Source organism: Crocuta crocuta, unplaced genomic scaffold (assembly GCF_008692635.1).
Source record: "Crocuta crocuta isolate KB4526 unplaced genomic scaffold, BGI_CrCroc_1.0 scaffold299, whole genome shotgun sequence".
In the NCBI taxonomy this organism is placed as follows: Eukaryota; Metazoa; Chordata; class Mammalia; order Carnivora; family Hyaenidae; genus Crocuta; species Crocuta crocuta.
This window is the reverse complement of record NW_027532747.1, coordinates 1,922,611-1,945,241: the sequence shown is the minus strand read 5'-3', so window position 1 is coordinate 1,945,241 and position 22,631 is coordinate 1,922,611. Positions and strand designations below refer to the sequence as shown.

The following is a 22,631-nucleotide window of genomic DNA, read 5'->3' as shown; positions in this document are numbered from 1 at the left end:
CATGTTTTCATTTTTTTTTTTTTTTTTTTGTGACAGATAGTTTATTGTCAAGTTGGTTTCCATATAACACCCAGGGCTCATCCCCACAAGTGCCCTCCTCCATGCCCATCTTCCTCCTCCCCCCGACACACCCACGAGCCCTCAGTTTATTCTCAGCATTCAAGAGTCTCTGATGGTTTGCCTCCCTCCCTCTCCCCCACTATTTTTTCCCCTTCTCCTCCCCCACGGTCCTTCGTTAAGTTCCTCCTAATCCTCCTATACGTGCAAACATATAATATTTGTCCTTTTCTGCCTGACTTATTTCGCTCAGCATAACACCCTCAAGGTCCACCCATGTTGCTACACATGGCCAGATTTCATTCTTTCTCATTGCCATGTAATATTCCACTGTATAGATAAACTACATCTAAAGAAGTATATTTAATTAGGCAATGATTCTAAAGAAAAATCATAGAAATACTGAAGGCTTTTGTCCTTGCTTTTTGAGATTCATAGTTATGTACTTAATGACTATTGATAGATTGGTGAATTAATGTTGGAACAAATGGAGGTGAGAAGGAAGAAGTGGGCCAGTCCTGGGCCAGTGATGACAGCTGGTGTCGTAGGAGCCCTACCCAATGAATGCTACGTGTCTGGAAGTGTGAGGTCCAACAGAAAGGGAAATCTAGTCTATTTCTTCTTTTTCAAATTATCCTATGGCTCAATGTTAGGAATATACAACAATATGGTTCTTGTCATTTTGGATTAATGGATTTCTATAGCATTAACATAAAATGAGCAATGACAGAACCAATACAAATCTATAAATCTATAAGTATAAATATATTTGGTGAGGCAAGAAATCCTGTTAATGTAAACTGAAGAACCTCATGCAAGTTGAGAAATACATGGACCAAAGGTGTTATCTCTTTTTCTGAGGATCATGTAGATGCGGACACTGTGAAGCAATGTTCAATTTTGCAAGCCTGGGTCATTCTCGGGTTGCAGAATGTTAATTTTGTGATATATATGTTTGTATTTTCGTATGTATATATGTTGTGAAAAAATAATAAACAGATAGCTGGAAAAATGAAATGAGGAAAACAAGACTAGTAGAGAAGTTTCAATTTTTGATTATCTGCTCTGGGTAACACTCCTCAGAATCAACACATTCCAGCTGATTGAGCGTTTTCCATGGTCAAAAGTTCCATGATTTCCTGTGTGTTTGGCGCGTGGAGATGACTGTGAGTAAAGGTTAAAGTTCTTGTATTTGGTTAAGCAATTTTTTATTTTTATTTATTTATTAAAATATTTTTTAATGTTTACTTATTTTTGAGAGAGAGACAGAGCATGAACCAGAGAGGGAGACACAGAATTGGAAGCAGGCTCCAGGCTCCAAGCTGTCAGCACAGAGCCCGATGTGGGGCTCGAACCCACGAACTGTGAAATCAGAACCGAAGCTGAAGTCAGCCACCCAGGTGCCCAAAGCAGTATTTTTTTTTAAGAAAGATATTCAATGTACTATTAAAAGTGTGAAATATTATTTAAAACAGTAAACATGGGAACCAATAAATATGGGATATAATATTTGCTAATGCCTATGTGAAGTATTGATGATGGTGATCCTATAGGCAGATGTGGAATATTCACTGCTCTTATTATTGCATTTTTGTGAATCACAGGGTTTTAAAAATTATCATGAATGGATTAAGGAATTAGTGAAGTTAGATACATGAGAATGAAGAAAAAGAGGGCCAGATCTGGACCAATGATGATAGCTGGTGGCATATGAGTCACAGATGATGAATACTATGTGTCTGAAACTCTGAGGTCCAATTAAAAAAGGAAATAAAGTCTATTGCCTCTGTTTGAAGTGGTCTTATGTAAGATGTGAGGGGTGGGAAAAGGGCCCTTTTATTGGTTTATTTTCATGACTTTTGATTCTACTGTAACACATGGCTCAAAGTGGGATCAATATACAAGTATGAATAAGATTAAAAGGGTGAAGTGTGTCTATTCTTAGTAAAAGTTAGGAACATTTATTGAGAATACTGAAGTTTATTAAGACGTAAATGTTTCCAGTGTCTTACCTCTTTGGTTAATAATGCTATAGATAGTAAATAACAGTCAAATTTATTAATTTGTTAATAACTTAATTAATAGAAAGTTAACTTACTAATTAATAAAGATGACCCTAATGTACTATATTCCTAAGGACCGACTAAATGAAGGTAAAATAGTCACATCAATAGAGTGTCTCTCAATCTTGTTTTCATCTGCTCTGCTTTTTATTCTGCAGGTGGACACGCGCGAACTGTTGAAGCACTTGGCTGTGAACAGGAGCTCCGTCGGTGGTTCTTATGTTTGGTGCACGTAGACCAGTGTGAGGAACAGTCAAATTCATCTCTCGGTCTGGGTTGTTTATTTATTGTCACATTGTAAAATAGTATTAAGTATATTCAAGGAAGCCTCGCCAGTGCTCCAAGGATCAACACGGACTTGATATGGAATGTTATATTGATTAATACGTATTTGTATCAGTAAAGATCATTAATGAAAGAGGCATATTCAGTGAGGCAAATGATTCTATGGGTAGATAGTAGGGATATCAAGGATCTTGTCCTTGAGTATTTGTGATTGATAGACATTTATTTTATTATTATTATCAGTGAATTGATTGATCAATAAATAGATAAAGACAGAAGGAAAAGAAAGGGAGAGTCAAGGCTGGACCAGTGACGACCACTGGTGGCATATGAGTCATACATAATGAATACTGTGTTTCTGGAACGTGAAGTCCAACACAACGAAAGTGCGTCCACTCCTTCTGTTTGAAGTGGTTCAGGAGCCACCTGTTAGGATTATACAGAGCTCTCGTTCTTGGCTTTTGTGTTCATGAATTTCACAAAATCTTATTATGGAAGAATAAGCAAATGTATAAATTAAAATAAGGAGAGGAGGAAGAGGCTCTAGTATTGTTCATTCTTAAAATGGATAGTATGGAAAATAACATGAATTGAAATTGGTATTAAATGGATTAAGTGTATGGCATCTTTTACTAAGGCTCATATAGACTATGATAAGTAATCATTACTGCCCTGAGTCACTTAGAACTTTGGTGTGTAATTTATTAAGTAGAAAATAACCTAAATGTTACCATTAGTCAATAAATACCTAAATGACCATGTAGATGAGGGCTAGAAATAATGAATCAATAAAAAGAATGTCTCAGTCCTTTTATCATTTTCTCTGCTAGGTACTCTTCAGAACTGATGCACCAAGGAGATTTCAGCTTCTGTCATGGTCAAGATTGTCAAAAGGCCAAGGTAAGTAATCGTCAAAGTTCTAGTCATCGTTTGGGTCATTTGCTTAAAGTTATTTATGCTAGTATTAAAATGGAATAAATGTAATAAAAATTAGCTATGTCCACATATAAATATAATAGGAAATATTATGTTAATTCATCCATAATGGAATATGTTAACCAATCAACCTTACAGTTAATTAATCAAAGAGATATAGCCCACGTGGGAAATGATTCTATGGACTCTGATCAGGATATTCAAATACCTTTTTCTTTGCTTTGGAAATCATATATTAATTATCTTGTTATCAATGAATTAATAATCTATTCAATATAAATGTAGAAATGAAAGAAGAAAAAGAGACTCAAGTATAGACCAGTGATCATAACTGGTGGCATGTTAATTGGAAGAATGTATGTCCGGAGCTCCCAGGTCCAACACAAAACATAGTTGAATCCTTCTCTTGGAAATGATACTATAAGCAGATGTCAGAAATATACAAAAATCATGTTCTTATTTGGGTTCATAGATTTAGGTTTTATTATTGCTAATAGATCAATGATAGGACCTTTAAACAAATAAATATAGAGAAAGAAGAATATTAAATATTGTCCACGTTGGGTGAGGCAAGAAATTTTACTAACAAAAATAGAAAAAGACATTGATGCCTCCTAGGAAATAAATGAATCAAGGGTGTTGCCTCTTTGCCTAAGTATCATATAAATTCTGATAAGTAAGAGTCAATTTTATTTACTGCGTTAGTCTCAAGTTTGTTTTCTCTGTTAAGAGAACAAAAATCTACATCATGAAAATTTTATAGGTACCTGAATGACTAAGTAAATGTGGTTACCAAGAGGCAATGAGATAAAGTCCTAATTTCCTTTATCATCTGCTCTGCTCTGTACTCCTCAGAATGGAAGCACTCAAGCTGATACAAGTGTTTCCATGGTTACATGCTCTCTGATTGCATTCGTGAGTTAGGAGCATAGAGACCAATGTGAGTAGTGGCCGAAGTATTTGTCTTTCTAGTGTTCTTCCTTTCTTTTCTTTTTTTTTTTTTTTAACGGTGTTCACTATATCATTAAAAAGTATAAATCATAAATCAAGTAGGGGCAACTATGGAATTGATTATATTGATGAATAGGGGTTGATTGTATTGATTAATGCTTATATGGAAAACATTGTAATTAATGAGAGGGATACCTTGACCCTATTTGTATCCTATAGGAGAGTGAGAATATTCCTATAGATGGATTAGAGATACTAAGGCTCTTCTTGTGTTTTTGTGAATAAGAGGGTCTTAAAATTATTATTAGTAAATTAAGGAATTAGTCGATAAATAATGTAGAACTGAATGAAGGAAAAGAGGGACAGTAATGGATCGATGATGACCACTGGTGGCTTATGAGTTGTGTATGATGAATACGTGTCTGGAACTCTGAGGTCCAACAGAAAAGCAATCTAGTCCAGTGCCCTGTGTGAAGTGATCCTATAGACAGATATCATAAATATAGAAGGATCATGGTTTGGCTTTATGTTCATGCATCCTTTATTTTTATAATCAGATCAATGAGATAATAATGTATAAATAAAGATTAATATCATGAAGCATTGTCCAATTGTAAAAAGATGTAGTAAGACAATACTATTAATGTGTATTGAAAACACACTCCCATCCACCAAGAAGTATATGTATAGACATGTTGCCTCTTTGGCTAATGATTATATACTGTAGTGTTAGAAAGTAATTGGCAGTGTTCATAATCTGTGTCAGTGGCAAGGGCATTATAGTTCATTTATTAGGAAAAATTAAGTAACCATTTCTCCCAATTGCAAATTCCTGAAATGACCAACTAGATGAACGATGGAATGCAAAGACCAGCGGAAACCAGGTGTCTAGCTTTGTGTTATCATCTGCTCTCTTCTTCTCAGGTTGGAGGCACTCAAGTTGATTTAAGCATCTTCCACGATCACAAGCTCTATGGCTGAATCTAGGTGTTAGAGAATGGAAATCAATAGAAGTAAGAGTCAATGTGGTGTCAGTTTGGGTGGTGTGTTTAGGGTATTCACTGTAGTGTTAAAAAATGTGAAATATAATCAGCGAATGCCAACCATTGCCCCCAAATGCAATTAACATGAAGCATTGTGTTTATTAATCCATTTACAAAAAACATTGAGGTCAGTCAATGAAAGAAGTGAATTGCTGAGAGAAATCATTCTATATAGACAGATGTTGCAGCACATTAGTTCATGCCAACCATGCACTAATGATAAAGAGTTTGAAATGAGCATGTTGGCTAAATCCATACTCAATACTGAGGTCATTTAGTAAAGTAGATCTAGACTATTTGCCCTGTAAAATGATTTTATGTCCTGATGTCAGGGACATTAAAGCTACTTTTAATAATCTCATAAGTATTTTTTTATTGTTAGTGAATTAATGAATTAATCTCTAACAAAATTATAATCTAGTGAAAAAAGGAGAGTGAAATCTGAACCAATTCTGAGGACTAGTAGCATATGAGGCAAGGATGCCAAAGGCTGATCTACAACTTCGTGATCCAATGCAAATCCAATGTAGAAAGAAATCTAGTCTATTGCTTCTGTTATAAACAGTCCTATAAGCAGTTGTTAGAGATATCTACTATTATTTTTGGGCTTTTGAGTTTCACAAATATTGATTGCTTATTAAAAATTAACCAATGCAAAAATAACTGAAAATGTATGAATGAATGAATGAAAAATAGGGCCAAATAGGCAATAACTATAGCATATGTAATGAAGGTAACATCATTGCCAATCCGTTTCTAAGGAATGGAAGCCCATCAAAAATTTATGTGTTTGTACCTCATCAGTAGGTACATGGGGACAGAAGTGTGTAATTGTTGATCTTCATGTTCTGTGCTTGTGCTGTCTTTGGGTTGCAGGTGCTTTTTTTTAAATTGAGAAATAGGGAAAAAGTTTATATAATGTAATCAACTCACTATATCAAAGAGGGTCAAGCATGAACCAGTGATAAAACTGAATCATATAACCAGTTATGATCAATCTGATTGGCTTCACTGTGTTCCATTGGTGATCATTCCACAATGTACATGTGAATCAAAAGTCACATGGTACACTTTAAATATATACAACTATACTTATCCATAATTTCTCAGTAAAATTGGAAAAACGGTATGTAGTCCTTTGTCATTCATGAGAGCAAGCAGCTGGACACAGTTATTATTAATTAGTGTTATCATCTTGAGTTTGTATACAGCAGTACACATTTTATCATTACATGGCCTGCGGTGAGCACGTGATGAGACATAGTCCATGTCCCTTCTAAGAAAGAAGTCTCAGCTCCAGGTTGGGTCAGGGGAGCTGTACAGATAACACACAATAGCACTTCTATTCTGGGTTTCTGGGAACTTAAACAGTTTTCATTTTTTTAACAGTGAATAGTTTTGTCAATTTTTTATGAATTAAAGAGTGAATGAATGTATATTAAATCTATTGATACACTTTTCTAAATTTTCCTTTTTTTAAAACATAGCTTATTGTCAAGTTGGTTTCCATATAACACCCAGTGCTCAGCCCAACAAATGCCCTCCTCCATGCCCATCACCCATTTTCCCCTCTCTCCCACCCCCCATCAATCTTCAGTTTGTTCTCTGTATTTAAGCGTCTTTTATGGTTTGCCTCCCTCTCTCTCCTTAGCTGATTTTTCTCCCCTTCCCCTCCCCTATAGTCCTCTGTTAAGGTCCTGCTGTTCTATATATGGATGAAAACATATGGTATCTCTCTTTCTCTGCCTGACTTATTTCACTTAGCATAATACCTTCGAGTTCCATCGACATTGTTGCAAATGGCCAGATTTCATTTTTTTTCTCATTACCAGTAAGTATCCCATTGTATGTATAAACCACATCATCTTGATCCATTCATCAGTTGATGGACATTTAGGCTATTTCCATGATTTGGCTATTGTTGAGAGTGCTGCTTATAAACATTGGAGTACATGTGCCCCTAGGCATCAGCACTCCTGTATTGATACAATTTTTTTTAAAGGTTTGAGGATTTTACATTCACATTCATAAATATTTATAATTCCATCTTAGGTTTGCACAACAGTGTATAAACATTCTTCTGTGGAAAAGATCGAAGTTGTTAATTCAGTGAAGCAACTCTTAGAAAGATGTAACGTACAGTCTTTTTTTTTTAATGTTTTTTATTTATTTCTAGGAGAGAGAGAGAGAGAGTGTGAGCAGGGGAGGGTCAGAGAGAGAGGGAGTCACAGATTGAAACAGGCTCCAGGCTGTGGGCTGCAGTCAGCAAAGAGCCCGATGCAGGGCTAGAACCCACGAACCGCGACATTATGACCTAAGCGAAAGTCGGACGCTTAACCGACTAAGCCACCCAGGCGGCCCCCCCCTTTTTTTTAAAATCGTACAGTCTTTGTATGCGGAGTGGATAGCGGGTTCTTTGTTGTACTTCTATCTTTAAAGAATATACAAGTTAAATTAAAAGGTATGGAGGTTCTCCAAAAAACTAAAAATATAACTACCCTACGATCTAGCAGTTGTACTACTAGGTATTTACCCAAAGGAAACAAAAGTACTGATTTGAAGGAGCAGATGTACCTGATGTTTAAAGCAGTGTTATCAACAATAGTCAAATTATATAAAAAGCCCAAATTTCCATCAAGTGGTGAACGGATAAGGAAGCGCACGCACACACACACACACACACACACACCACACACCACAAAGGAATATTACTTGGTCATAAAAAAGCATGAAAATTTGCAACAACATGGATGGATCTAGAGTGTACTAAGCTAAGTGAAATGGGTCATTCAGAGAAAGACAAATGCCATATAATTTCACTCATGTGGAATTTTCGAAGTGAAAGAGATGAGCATGGGGGGAAAAAGAGAGAGGCAAACTGTATGACATACTCTTATCTCTAGAGAACAAACTGAGGGTTGCTGGAGGGGGGGGTCGATAGAGGTGGGGCTAAGTGGATGATGGGTATTAATGAAAGCACTTGTGATGAGCATTGGGTGTTACATGTAAGTGATGAGTCAGTAAATTCTACTCCTGAAACCAATATTACACTATATGTTAATTAATTAGAATTTAAATGAAAAGTTGAAAAAAACAAAGAGCCAAGCAAGGACCGATGATGTAAATGGAATGCATTCTGTTAATCAGCTTAATGATAACCCACAACCCTCGGACCAGCTTGTAAATGGAATGCATTCTGAAAGTGTCTTGTGATTAATTCACTTCTGCATTCCTGAAGTTCATTTCAAAAGGAGATTTGGTACCTTACATCTGTGAGAATAAGTCTATAGCTAGAGATCAGTAATTTGGAAGAATTTATTTATGGAACCCTGGGGATGTATTGCATTATTCTAAGGGAATAAATGAACAAAATCAGTAGATGATTGATAGGTAGGTAGATAGGTAGATAGATGATAATATGTAGGTCGATAGATGAAGAGAGTAATTAATGCTGGGCCAATTAAGAACAAAATGTAAGGTTGAAATTTTTGTTTACACAATTGGGAAACATGGCAATATGGTAAGCAATCAGTAGGTTAAAGGTGTTACCCCTCTGGGTTAGTGTACTATAGAGCAGTGGTTCTAACACTTGAGTGAGCACCAAAATCACCTGCAAGACTCGTTAAATTAGAGACTTCCAGTCCCACCCTCAGCATGTCTGCTTTGGCAGGATTCTAGCAGGGTCGAAGAACCTGCATTGCAAATATGTTCCCTGTCCCATAATGCCTCATTTAAAAACAACATTTTGAGAATCACTGTTTTATGTATGTAAATACTTATGTAAATACATATGTATTTACATGTATGTAATTTAGATGTATGTAATACGTCTGCCCTTGCTTTGGATTAGCACTGAATACCGGGTTGTTTATTTTAATAAGGAAAGAAAAGAGAGGAAAACCAAGAAACGGACTCTTAGCTACAGAGAACACAAGGGGTTTACCAGGGAGGAGGTGGGGGGATGGTTGAAATAGGTGATGGGGATTAAGGAGTGCTCCTGTGATGAGCACCAGTGTTGTATGGAGGCGCTGAATCACTCGATTCTACACTTGAAACTGAATAATAATAAAATAGTAATAATAATAATGAATACAATGAAGCAAAGAAAGGAGCAAAGTAATAGATACATTAATTAATAAATACCTGAAACTGTAAGTAAATGAAAGGAGAAAGCATGATCCAATGGAGAAAATTCTTTTAATATCATCTTTTTGCTCTCCACAATGGATGCACCTGCACAGATTATACATTTTGCGTAGACCCAGATCTGTATGTTTAGGAATATATATTTAAAATGAATAAATGGCTATACACATGAATAAACTAAAAAAAGACAGTCCTGTACTAATGATGAGGAACCAAAATTTATGATTAATTTTTTAAAAAATCTTTACTTATTTATTTTGAGAGACACAGAGAGAGAGAGAGTGAGAGAGGGGGAGAGAGAGAGAGAATGAGCAGGGGAGGGACAGAGAGAGAGAGAGAGAGAGAGAGAGAGAATCCTAAGGAGGCTCCATGCTGTCAGCACAGAGCCTAACACAGGACTTGATCTCATGAACCATGAGATCATAACCTGATCTGAAATCAAGAGTCAGATAGTTAACCAACTAAGCCACCCAGGTGCCCCTAAAGTTTATGATTAATTTGCTTTGATATTACCTGGGGATGATTTCATTTTATTTTTTTTAAGTTATTTAAATTCCAACTAAGTTAACAGGCATACAGTTCAGTGATTCAGCACCTGCATACATCATCCTGAGCTCATCACAACAAGCATTCTCCTTAATTTCCACCTCCTATTTCCCCCACCCCCCACCCACCTCCCCAACTTGGGATGATTTTAAAAATAGATCAAATCCACGTCACTCATTTTCATAAATCTTTAAATTTCTATTTCAGCATCTCCCTAAACCCTCTTTAACTGATAGAGTCATCAACTACTTTAGTGATGAGGACAAAGCACATAGGAGATGTAAGTAGTAATCAGTGTTTTAGTTCTGGTGGAAGTGGTATAGTCACAAAATATGCAAATTACATGAAAAAGGCAAACCATGGACCAATGATGTGAATGGAATGCATTCTGATCTATATTTTATGATCAAAACTTCTACGACGCACTGAGGTCCATTGCAAAAAGGGATTGAAGTGTTTGTATCTGTGGGAGTGAGCTGTTACACAGATTTCAGTCATAGTCAAGGATCATGTTCTGAGCCTTTGGTGCTTTAAGGATTTTGCTTTTATTACAATAAATAAATGAGAGAAACAAATATGTCAATGCATAAAGATGAAAAGGGTGAATCATACCCAACTATGAAGATACGTGGTGAGGCAAGAATTACTATTAATATAGCTTGGAACTAGTCAAGTTCACTGATAAACAGACAAGGGGGTTACATTGTTGGGTAAGGAGAATACAGATGATGATATGTAATAGTGTTCTTGCTTTGAGTTAGTGGTGGGTTCAAGTGGTTCATTTACAAAGACAAAAAGAAGGAAATGCCACTGTAAAATAATACATACCCAAGAGACTAAGAAGATGAATCAGAAAAGTATGTATTAATGGGAAGACTGTCTCAATATTTTATTATCTGCCGTGATATCCAGAGGTTGCTGATCATGTATAAGTTTTACGTCTGATTAGTATTAACAGAAAAATAAATAAATGTTATTATAAATTAATCAAAAACTAAATGACTTTGTATATGAATGGTGGATCAGTAGAGAGGAATGTCTCAATCTTTTTATCACCTTCTTTGCTCAGTACTCTTCAGAAGGGATGCTGGAGCTGATTTCTGTTTCCGTGTGATCGAGATTATCACATATCATTTCATCCCGTTATTATTCTGTATCAGGCCGACACTAAGGTGAGTAACAGTCAAAGATCTTGTTTTCATTCAGGTCATTTGTTTAAGTGTTTGTGTAGTATTAAAAATTATTAAATTCGTAAAAATGTTAACAATTGTCCAATAGCAAATATGACATAAAGCAAGTTGATTGATAATGTGCAACACTGAGATTGATTAACAGAAGAGATGTAGTCCATGTGGGAAATGGCGATATAGACAGATGGTAGGGACATTCAAGCATCTTGCTCTTGAGATCTTTTTTGTAAGTCATCAATTTTTTATTATTGTCAGATGATTAATGATTCAACTGATAACAAATATAGACACAAATTAAAAAAAAAGAAAAGAAAAGAAACCCAAACATGGATGAGGGATGATGGCTGGTGGTATATTGTCATGGATGATAAAAATAAGTATCTAAATCCTGAGATCCAACACAAAACATAATTAGTTCAATCCCTGTTTTGGAAATGACCTTATGGACAGATGTGATAAATATATAAAGGTCATGTTCTTATTTTGGATTTAAAGACTTAAATTTATTGTCATCAGTGGATCAGTGTTAGAACCATTTAAGAAATACAGAGACTGAAACACTGGCCAGTTATGAACATATTTTGGGAGGTAGGACATATTATTAATAAAAATTAAAAATACTGATGCCCATTAAGAAATGAATGGATTGAGGCACCTGGGTGGCTCATCAGTTGAGCATCCAACTCTTGATTTCAGCTCAGGTTACAGTTGCTGTGAGATGAAGCCTCATGTGGGGCTCTGCGCTGAGCCTGAAGCCAGCTTAAGATTCTCTCTTTCTCTCTCTCTCTCTCTCTCTCTCTCTCTCTTTCTCTGTCTCTGCCCCTCTTTCCTACCCATGCGCACGCGCGCGCGCGCACACATACACACACACACACACACTCTCTCTCTCTCTCTCTCTCAAATAAAAAAATTTTAAAAAAGGAAAGAAGTGGATCAAGGGTATTACTTCTTTGGCTAAAGATTATGTAGAACAGGTAATTAAAAATCAATTTTTAAATTCTGGATCAGTTCCAAGTTCAAGGTTGTTCCCTTTGTTAGTAGGAAAAATATATATATAATGAAAAATTAACATACCCATAAAAATTGAGTAAATGAAATGTGGAAAGGAAGGGTAAGTGTAGATAAGGGCTTAAGTTTCTATAGCGACTTCTCTGCTCTGTACTCCTCAGAATGGATGCACTTAGGGTGATGTAAGCATCTTCCATGGCCATGAGCTCTGCGGTTGCATTTATGCATTAGGAGAGTGGAGACCAATGTGAGTAATAGTCAACATTTTTGTGTGGGTTTTGGTGGTTTGTTAAAGAATATTCACTGTATTGTTAATGTGAAGTTAATGTGAATTAATGACTTAATAAACAATTTAGAAGTGAACAAAGAGAAAGCGTGCCCATCCTGGACCAATGATGACGGCTGGTGGCGTATGAGTCATGGATGATGGTGAATAATATGTGTCTGAAACTCTGAGGTCCAACAGGACATTCTCTTTGTTTGAAAAGATGCTGTAGACAGAAGTCAGGACCATGCAAAGATCTTATTTTTGATTCCTGTGTTTGTTCGTGCATTTTCATTCCGTAATTATAATTGGAGGAATGAAATAACCAATAAGTCGATAAGTAGATAAAGTAGATAATTAAGCAAAGTATGCTCTCACTATAAAAATATGTGGTAAGGCAAGAAATAGTATTAATACATTTGAAAAGAGTGAAATTCAAAGAGGAATAAATGGCTACATGACTGTTAAACCTTTGGCTAAGGATGATCTAGACAAAGTAAATAATAGTCAATGTTCATTTTCTGGGTCAGGGACAAGGTATAAGTTGTTCATTTTCTTAAGAGTAAATGAAATCAGTACAGTAGACTCTTAGTGAAGGATTGCCTCGATCACTGAGAAGTGAAACGCAGAGGCGAGGATCAGTGACGATGAGGCCATAATTTGTTATCCTCTCTGCTCTGTACTCCTCAGAACAGATGCGCTCAAGCTCATTCAGGCGTCTTCAGGTTTAGGAGCCGTGTGCCTGCATCTGTGTCTTAGGAACATGAACGACAATGTGAGTAATAACCAATGGGCTTATCTTGGGTTGAACGTTTTGGCTTTTTAAAATTACTGTGTTATTAAAAAGTGTTTAATATAATCAAAAAGCCAAGCATACCCCCATCACCTATCGTTGATGTGATCCGATATGATGTTAACCCATATGGGAAACACTGAGTTCACTTAATGAAAGAGTTTGTTCTCAGTGGAAATTATCCTATCGATAGGTGTTAAGGGTATTCAAGAATTTTGTGATTTTTTTTTCTGGTGACTTGTGTTTATTTCTATGTTAGGTAGTCAATCCAAAAACAGATCCAGATGACAAGAAAAAAAAGAGCCTGTCCTGGACCAGTGATGATGACTAATGGCATAGGAGTCACGTGTGATGAATACTATGTGTCTGGAACGCTGAGGTCCAGCACAAAATGGATCCATTACACATTGTTGAAATGGGCCTACACAGTTGTCAGAATATACCAGAGTCTTGGTTTTATTCATTTTTATTCTACAGTGTTAATCAGATCAGTGAAAATACAATAATAAGCCTATTACAAATAACTCAAGGTGATGAGAGGAAAGCATGGTCCAATTATAACAATATGTGGTAAGGTATGAAGTACAATGGATATATATTGCAGACATTGATGGTGAATGAAAATACATGGGACAGGAAGTTGCCCCTTTTGCTGAGTATGAGCAACAGTCAATGTTCATATTCTTTGTCAGTGGCAATATTGATGTTGATCGGTCACTTAAGAGAACGTAAGATAGACATGATCACGACTTACTGATGGACTCCATGGCTGAATAAATAAAGGTGAAATTAAGGACCAAGGGAGAGAATGTCTCCATCTTTTTGTTGTAGTGGTGGTTCTGCTGTTTTGTACTCTGCAGGATGGGTGTGTTCCAGCCGATGGAAGGTCATCCACACTCAGGAGTGCAACATTTTGGGGAGCATGGAGACCAGTGTGAGTAATATTTGATGTTCTTCTTGGCTAGACTATTGTTTTAAAAGAGATTTTCACTGTATTATTAAAAAGTATTATCTATAATCACACAAAATGAATGAAATATTAGCATTTGTATTGACATGGATGGGGCTAGAGAGTGTTATGCTAAGCTTAATTAAGTCAGTCAGGGAATAACAATTACCATATGATCTCGCTCATGTGTGGAAGTTAAGAAACAAAACAAATAAGCAAAGGGGGTAAAAAAGAGAGAGGGAGAGGCATACCAAGAAACAGACTCTTAACTGTAGAGAACAAACTGATGGTTAGCAGAGGGGAGGTGGGCGGGAGGGGGTGGGTGAAACAGGAGATGGGGATTAAAAAGGGCATCTGTGATGAGCACCGGGTGATTCATGGAAGTGTTGAATCACTATATTGTACACCTGAAACTAATATTACACTGAATGTTAACTAACTGGAATTTAAGTAAATACTTGAAAAAAAGTATTGAATAAAATCAAAGAAAGTGAGACATGTCGGTGTTAAATATCAGATTAATATGAAGCACTATGTTGATTAAGGCATATATGAAACACTAAACTGAGTCAATGAAAGGAATTTGGTCTCTGTGGAAATTATTGTGTAGATGGATGGTAGAGATACCAAAGAATATTATTCTTGTTTCTTCTTGTGATTTATGTATATTTCTTTGTTAATGAATTAAACAATGACCACCTGTAGGTGGTCATGGAGAAAGAAAGCCAGGGTTGGACCCACCAGTGACAACAGGTGATATATATGAGTCAAATATGATGGAGATGTGTCTGGAAATCTGAGGTCCAACACAAATGGAATCTGGTCCAGTCTCCTTTATGAAGGGCACCTGTAGATGGATGTCAGGAATATACAGGATTTTACTCTTGGTCTTTGAGTTCATGAAGCTTTAAAATATTATTATAAAGGTATCGGTAGAAGAATAAATATACATAAATTATAAAGGTATCGATAGAAGAATAAATAAACATACATAAATGACTAAAGTTGGAGACAATGAAGCTTTGTTCATAAGCAAAATATAATATATACTAAATGAAAATACATATTAGTATAAGGAGTGGATAAAAAACAAAAGGACCGTGTATATTATGTATGTGACTAAGAGTGATGTAGACAGTGACAGGTAATAATCAGTTATGATTCTCAGTCAGGTATTAGTTTGAAGTTTATTTTCTTAAGGGGAAAAATAAATATTACCAAAAATTAATACATGCTCAAATGACTGTGCAAATGAATGGTGGAAAATATGGGACAATAACTCAGTCTTTTATCACATTGTCTGCTCGTCTCATATTTAATCATATCTTCGGAGTAAATGCACCGAACTGATTTTAGTATCCATGGTGATTAAGACTGTTATGTTAACTTTTTGTGTTAGAAAATACCAAGGTGAATAATTGTCAAAGATCTTACCTTGGTTTGGGTGATTTAAGAGCATTCACAGTACTATTAAAAAGGAAGAAATGTCATCAAAAAATCAACTATGGCCCAATGACAAAAAGGATATGAAATATTAATGTTGATTCATTGATAATGTGAAACTCTGACGTCGATTAATGAAAGATATAATCTACGTGTTACATGGTTCTACAGATAGAAGTTAAGTTTATTCACGGGTCTTTTTATTTTGTGAATTGTGTATTTATTTTTATTGTCAATGTATTAACAATTTAATCATTAAAAATGTGGACACGAATGAAGAGAAATAGGCCCAAACAGACCAATAGTAATAACTGGTGATGTAGGAATTTTACATGTGAGTGTTACATGTCTGTAGCTCTCAGTCCACATAAAATAAAATGTAGCCTATTTTCTGTTGTAAATGATCCCATGGGTCCATGTAGAAATATACAAAGCTCGTATTCTTTTTTTTAAGTTTATTTTATTTATTTTAAGAGAGAGAGTACAGAGGGGCAGGGCAGAGAGAGAGAGAGAGGGAAAAAAAGATTGAGAATCCCAAGCAGGCTCCATGCTGTCAGCACAGAGTCCAACACGGGGCTCCATCCCATGAACTCTGAGATCGTGACCTGAGCTGAAGTCAGATGTTTAACTGACTAAGCCACCCAGGTGCCCCGCCAAATTCATCTTCTTATTTTATTTTATTTTATTTATTTATTTTTAATGTTTATTTTATTTTTGTGTGAGAGAGAGACAGAGTGTGAACAGGGGACGGGCAAAGAGAGAGGGAGACACAGAATCCAAAGCAGGCTTCAGGCTCTGAGCTGTCAGCACAGAGCCCGACCTGGGGCTTGAACTCATGAGCCGTGAGATCATGACCTGAGTCAAAGTCGGCGCTTAACCGACTGAGCCACCCAGGCGCCTCTCATCTTTTTATTTTAGATTCATATATTAAAATTTATTACTATGAATGAATCAGTGGTGAAGACTTTAAAAATGTAAAGTATAGATAAATAGGGTGAAACATTGTCCAGCTAGGAATATATGTGGTGACACAGAAGTATTGTTAATAAAACTGAAAACATTCCTCTCGTTAAGCAATAAAAAGAATAAGCATTTTTGCCATTTTAACTTAGGAGTTATATAAGCACTGATAGATAAGAGCCATTGGTATTGTTCTTGGTCAGTGTCAAGTTGAAGCTTTTCATTAGATTAAAAAAAAAATACCTTCTTATGAAAAATTAATGAGCATCCAAATGAATAAATGAAATGCGGTAAAGAAGAATCAATGGAGATAGGATCTGAAATTTCCTTTTGTCTGCTCTACTTTGTACTCCTTAGAATGGAGCCATCAAGTAGATATAAGGATTCTTCCGTGGTCACGGGATCTTGGGTTGCATTCCTGTGTTAGGAACATGGAGACCATGTGAGTAATAGTCAAAGTGTCAGTCTTAGTTTCAGTACTTTGCTTAAGGGTGTTCGGTGCATCATTGGAAACCACATAGTATAATCGGTGGAATCCAAATAGCCCACCGAGAAAAATGGGATTAATATGAAACATTATATTGGTGAACGAATATAATAAAAATTGAGGATAATTAATGAAAGTGATATTGACATGAGAATGATTCTAAATAGATCCTAGCGATTTCTAGGCTCTTTGTGGGTCTCTGCAAATAATCATTTTAAAATTGTGATTAGTGAATTATGAATTGATCAATAAATAATGTAGAAATGAATGGTGACAAACAGGGACAATATTGGATCGATGATGACCACTGGTGGCATATGAGTTGTATGCAATGAATACGTGTCTGGAACTCTGCGGTCCAACACCAACACTAGATGGGATCTAGACCACTGTCCCTGTTTGACGTGGTCTAGCAGCAAAGGTCAGAGTATATAAGGATTGTGGTTTTGTCATTATGTCCATCAATTTTCCTCCTATTTTTATAATTGGATCAATGCAGTTATTAATACGCAAATGTGTAAACAGATTTAAATGAAGATTATGAAGCCTTGTCCAATTATAGAAATATGTGGCTAGGCAAAAATTACTACTATATAGTAATATTAATTATATTGAAAAGACTGATATTCATTAGATGGTATGAGGATGTCACCTCTTTGGCTAAAGTTAATGGTATAGACAGTGTTAAGTGATAGTGCTTATACTCTTTGGCATGGGTAAGATCGATGTTGTTTCCTTACTTAACAGAAAATAAAATAATGTTATCCCAAATCACTACTTACCTAAATCACTGACTGAATGAAAGATGGAACACAGGGATGACTGAACACAAGGTCTTCATCTTTTTATCCTTTGCTCTGTCTTGTATTCCTTAGAATGGTGCCACTCGGCTGGTTTAGACACTCCCCCCATAGCCACGAGCCCTATGTTTTCATCTATGTGATAAGAGCATGGAGCACAATGTGAGTAATAGTGAAAATTCTTTTCTTGGTTTTGTGGTTTTTCAAACAGGTTTTCACTGCATGATTCAAGAGTTATGAAATATAATTTGTGATTGCCAGCCATGGCCAAATAATTCAAATGAGGTTACGATGAAGCAATATGTTAATTAATCTATGTAGGAAACATTGAGGTCAGTTAATAAATGATATATACTGTCAGTGAGAATTAATTCCGTAGACAGTGCTTGAGATGGTCAAGAGACCTATATCAAGTTTTTGTGACCCCTCCCTAGGTATCATTTGATTATTATTAGTGAATTGATGAATTAATAAATAAGCTCTGTAGACATGATTGAAGACAATCAGGGACATACCTGGATAAATGATGACAGGTGTTGACGTATGAGTCTTTTATGATGAACCCTACAGGTCTGGAACTCTGAGGTCCAACACAAAAGAAATCTAGTCCTTTCTACCCCCCATCCCCCATTTGCAGTGATCCTATAGAGAGATGTCAGTCCTAAGTGATGTCATGCTCTTGGCATTTGTGTACATGAATGTTTAAACGTATCATTATAAAAAATAGAATAAATAATATATGAATGAATAAATATGAAGAGGGTGAAGTATTGTTCATTGCCAAAATATATAATAAGTAAAATGATGCTAATATACATCAGAATGGAAAATAAAATATTCATGTGTCTATGTCTGAGTAAGAGGGATGTGGATAATGAAAAGTAATGGTTAATTACTGAGTCAGTTATGATTTCAACATTTGATTTATTAAGGGGAAAATTATAATAATTTCATCAACAGCCTAATTGGCTACAAATAAGGAGTTGGAGATATATGAATCACTGGAGAGAATATCTCAATATCTTTGTCATCTTGTCTGCTTATTACTCTTCAGAACAATGCTTGAGCTGATTTCAGCTTCTGCTGTCACCGCAGTTGTCATTCTCCCTTCCAGTATGGAAAGAGATGAAGGCTAACAATGGTCAAAGTGGCTGGCTTGGAAGGGGACATTTGCTTAAGGGTAATCATGGTATCATTGACAAGTATTCAACTGATAAAAAAAAATTATCCATGGCCTCATGATAAATGTGGTAGGAAACATGATGCTGATCAATCAAAAATGTACAGGATGGAGATTGGTTGATCGAAGAGATACAATCCATTTGGATGATGATTCTGTAAACTCATGTTAGGGATATTCAAGGATCTTATGTTCGTGAACCATGTATTATTTTTATAATTATCAATAAATTAATGATTCAATTGATAAAAAGTAGAAATGAACTAAGAAGCAACTCAGTCATGGACCAATGATGATGACCAGTGGCGTAGGAGTCAAGGGCGATGAAACTATGTGTCTGAAACTCTGAGGTCCAATACAGAACAGGATTTGATCTGTTCTCCTGTCGAAATTGTTTTCCACAGAGAGATGTCAGGAATAAGATCATACTCTTGTATTTTTTCATAGATAAAGATTTGTCATTATTAATGGGTCAATGATAGAAACCATATGGCAGCTATAAATAAACATATAAAGAAAATAGGGTGAGGAATTGTCCAAATACAAACACATGTGGCAAGGCAGAAGATATTATTACTAAAAATTGAAAACACTGATGCCCATTAAATAAATGGATCAAAAGATCATCTCTTTGAGCACAGTTATAAAGACATGCCTAAGTGAGAGTCTAATTGTTCTTCCTTAGACTAAAGACTGAGTTTTTCTAAGATGAAGAAATATATATAAAAGGAAAAATAATAAAACATTAAATACTGAGTAAATGAAATGTAGAAAGCATGGATAAATGCAGATTATATTTCAGTGTCTTTTTTCATCTGCTGTGTTCTGTGCTCCTCAGAATGAACTCCCTGGAGGTGATGTTCCATGGGCATAGGTTCACCTCTATGTAATAGAAGGATAGAGATGAATGTAAGTAATAGTTGAAGTTTTTTTCTTAGTTTAAGTGCATTTGTTTAAGGTCATTTACTGTATTATTAAAGAGTGTAAAATATAATTAAGGAAGGCAGCTGTATCTCAGTGTTAAATATGGGATGCATGAAACATTGATTAATGCACATAGGAAGCTGAGGATATTAATGAGAGAGATATACTGATGTGAAATTGATTCTATATTTAGATTTGAGACTTCAAGTCTCTTTTTTAAAACTGTACTACTTAAAAATTATTAGTGAATTCATGAATTAATAGTGAATTATTTGATCAATAAACAAATAGAAATCTATGTAGGAAAAGAAGGACAGGGGCACCTGAGTGGCTCAGTCGGTTGGGCATCCGACTTCAGGTCATGATCTCACGGTTCGTGGGTTCGAGCCCCGCATCGGGCTCTGTGCTGACAGCTAGTTCAGAGCCTGGAGCCTGTTTCAGATTCTGTGTCTCCCTCTCTCTCTGACCCTCCCCTGCACATGCTTGCGCTCTCTCTCTCTCTCTCTCTCTCTCACAGAAATAAATTTTAAAAACGTTAAAAAATTAAAAAAAAAAAAAAAAGAGGGACAGTTTTGGATCGATGATGACCACTGGTGGCATATGAGTCGTTATGATGAATACGTGTCTGGAGCCCTGAGGTCCAACAGAAGATTGGCCCAGGCCATTCCTATTGCTTGAAGGCATCCTATGGACAGATGTCAGGAATAAATAAAGGGTTTATTTTTGGTCTTGGTATTCATGTATTTTTATTTTATTATTATAATTGGATAAATGTGAGAATCTATAAATACATAAATAAAGATGAATTGAGTGAAGCATCATCCAATTATAAAAATATGTGATGAGGCAAGAAATACTATTCATCTTTGATGGAAACCTTGAAGTTTAGTTAGAAATAAATGGTATTTTACTGCTACCTCTTAGGGCAAGGATGATGTAGACAGTGTAAGTTACGGACAGTGCTTGTATTCTGTCTCAGTGGTAAGATCAAAGTTGTTTGTTTTCTTCGGAGACTAAATATATACACCAAATTAATGATTGCCTAAAGAACTATGTGAATGTTGAAGCAGGGATCAATGGAGAGAATGTCTCCACCATTTTTATCATCTGCTTTGCTTTGTCCTCCTTAGACAAGACACACTGAACACGATTTAAAGATTCTTCCTTGATCCCGAACTGTAGGGTTGCATCACCTATCTTAGAAGACTGAGACCAGTGTAAGCATAAACAAATTTCTCGTTTGGGTTGTTTGTCTGAGGGTATTTACTATAGTAATGAAATAGTTGAAATATAATCAAAGAAGGCCATCTTGATCCTTACTGATAAATAAGAGATTTGTAGGACATTTTATATAGATTAATGCATGTATGGAAAACTGATACATGACTGAGATATAATGATGTGAACATGGCCCTAGAGGCATATTAGGGATATCAAAGCCTTTGGGGGGGCTGTACATAATACAATTTAAAAGTTGTAATTAGTGAATTGATAAATTAATAAACAAGATAGAAATAAATGAAGAGAAAGTTGTCTTTTCTGGATCAATGATGCTAACTGCCGGCGTATGAGTCCCAGATGATGAGTAATATGTGAATGAAACTCTGAGGTCCAATACAAAAGCAATGTGGTCTTTCTCTTCATTCATTTTCTTTGCTTCTTATAATTGAATGGAAGAATCAAAAAACAAATAGATGGACCAACTGAGAGAAAGTCTTAATTTTTTTTATCACTTCTGTTTGGTACTTTTCAGAAGAGAAGCCCGGGGTGATCAAGGTCACCATGTTTCTCTTCTATAGGAAAGAGACCAAGGCAAGTAACAGTCAATGTTCTTTTCATGGTTCCGGTCATTTGTGTAAGAGCTTTCATGATATTATTAAAACATAATATATATAATTAACCATGGCTCAATGACAAATATGATATGAAACATTACATTGATTAATTGATAACATGTAACACTGATAATTATTAATGAAAGAGGTATCTATTTTGGCAACAATTCTACAGGGAGAAGTTAGGGGTATTCAAGTATCATATTCTTCAGTTTTTGTCAATTGTGTATGTCTTTTATTATTACCAATGGAGCTAATTGATACAGATACACAAATGAATAAACTAAAAGTGACCTCTAAGGGAAGCAGTGGTGATGACACGTCATGGGCAGTGGGTAGTAGGTGACTGAAGCACTGGGGTGTAATACAATAAATATTCTATTTTCTCTGTTTATTTGACCCTATGGATAGATGTTAGGAATGTGTAAAGTTCATGTCCTTATTATGGATGAATATATTTAGATGTGTTGTTATTAATAGGCCAATGATAGAATCAATTAAAGAAATATAAATTATAGAGCAAGAAGAAAAGGCAAATTATTGTCTAACTGTACGTAACATGGTAACGCAAGAAATACTAATAAAATTTGCAAGCACTGATGCCCATTATGAAATCGATGTTTCAAAGATGTCCCTTCTTTGGCCAAGGATTATAGACATGAATAATTAAGAGTTAGTTTCATTATTCCGGGTCAGTGTCAAGTTTGAAGGTTTCTTTTTGTTAAGAGAAAAAAAATCTACGTTATGAAAAATTTATAAATTCCCAAATG

The 22,631-nt window shown here is 35.6% G+C and overlaps 1 long non-coding RNA gene, 11 other non-coding genes and 1 pseudogene across 12 annotated transcripts in view; all 13 read left to right on the top strand.

Moving 5' to 3' along the window:
* Positions 1-12,465, top strand: part of LOC144245556 (uncharacterized) — a 25,129-nt gene extending 12,664 nt beyond the window's left edge. The window contains exons 10-18 of the long non-coding RNA XR_013339298.1: positions 1,141-1,223; positions 1,317-1,457; positions 2,279-2,362; positions 3,236-3,305; positions 4,197-4,281; positions 5,217-5,305; positions 10,235-10,307; positions 11,097-11,199; positions 12,387-12,465. This is a non-coding gene — a long non-coding RNA (uncharacterized LOC144245556). The remainder of the gene's footprint in view (positions 1-1,140; positions 1,224-1,316; positions 1,458-2,278; positions 2,363-3,235; positions 3,306-4,196; positions 4,282-5,216; positions 5,306-10,234; positions 10,308-11,096; positions 11,200-12,386) is intronic.
* On the top strand, positions 577-651 carry LOC144245638 (small nucleolar RNA SNORD113/SNORD114 family). Its single transcript, XR_013339359.1, has one exon. It is a non-coding gene; the product is annotated as a small nucleolar RNA SNORD113/SNORD114 family (small nucleolar RNA).
* Positions 1,741-1,815, top strand: LOC144245603 (small nucleolar RNA SNORD113/SNORD114 family). Its single transcript, XR_013339328.1, has one exon. It is a non-coding gene; the product is annotated as a small nucleolar RNA SNORD113/SNORD114 family (small nucleolar RNA).
* Positions 2,708-2,781, top strand: LOC144245634 (small nucleolar RNA SNORD113/SNORD114 family). The gene has a single exon (XR_013339354.1). It is a non-coding gene; the product is annotated as a small nucleolar RNA SNORD113/SNORD114 family (small nucleolar RNA).
* On the top strand, positions 4,662-4,733 carry LOC144245605 (small nucleolar RNA SNORD113/SNORD114 family). Its single transcript, XR_013339330.1, has one exon. It is a non-coding gene; the product is annotated as a small nucleolar RNA SNORD113/SNORD114 family (small nucleolar RNA).
* A 145-nt stretch (positions 12,466-12,610) lies between the features above and the next one.
* On the top strand, positions 12,611-12,688 carry LOC144245617 (small nucleolar RNA SNORD113/SNORD114 family). The gene has a single exon (XR_013339340.1). It is a non-coding gene; the product is annotated as a small nucleolar RNA SNORD113/SNORD114 family (small nucleolar RNA).
* Positions 12,689-13,593: 905 nt separating this feature from the next.
* On the top strand, positions 13,594-13,668 carry LOC144245629 (small nucleolar RNA SNORD113/SNORD114 family). The gene has a single exon (XR_013339350.1). It is a non-coding gene; the product is annotated as a small nucleolar RNA SNORD113/SNORD114 family (small nucleolar RNA).
* Positions 13,669-14,964: 1,296 nt separating this feature from the next.
* On the top strand, positions 14,965-15,039 carry LOC144245651 (small nucleolar RNA SNORD113/SNORD114 family). Its single transcript, XR_013339372.1, has one exon. It is a non-coding gene; the product is annotated as a small nucleolar RNA SNORD113/SNORD114 family (small nucleolar RNA).
* A 2,373-nt stretch (positions 15,040-17,412) lies between these two features.
* On the top strand, positions 17,413-17,484 carry LOC144245623 (small nucleolar RNA SNORD113/SNORD114 family). Its single transcript, XR_013339346.1, has one exon. It is a non-coding gene; the product is annotated as a small nucleolar RNA SNORD113/SNORD114 family (small nucleolar RNA).
* Positions 17,485-18,438: 954 nt separating this feature from the next.
* Positions 18,439-18,513, top strand: LOC144245628 (small nucleolar RNA SNORD113/SNORD114 family). The gene has a single exon (XR_013339349.1). It is a non-coding gene; the product is annotated as a small nucleolar RNA SNORD113/SNORD114 family (small nucleolar RNA).
* An 871-nt stretch (positions 18,514-19,384) lies between these two features.
* LOC144245632 (small nucleolar RNA SNORD113/SNORD114 family) lies at positions 19,385-19,458 on the top strand. Its single transcript, XR_013339352.1, has one exon. It is a non-coding gene; the product is annotated as a small nucleolar RNA SNORD113/SNORD114 family (small nucleolar RNA).
* Positions 19,459-20,599: 1,141 nt separating this feature from the next.
* Positions 20,600-20,670, top strand: LOC144245625 (small nucleolar RNA SNORD113/SNORD114 family; annotated as a pseudogene).
* Positions 20,671-21,566: 896 nt separating this feature from the next.
* Positions 21,567-21,641, top strand: LOC144245627 (small nucleolar RNA SNORD113/SNORD114 family). Its single transcript, XR_013339348.1, has one exon. It is a non-coding gene; the product is annotated as a small nucleolar RNA SNORD113/SNORD114 family (small nucleolar RNA).
* The last annotated feature ends 990 nt before the right edge of the window (positions 21,642-22,631 follow it).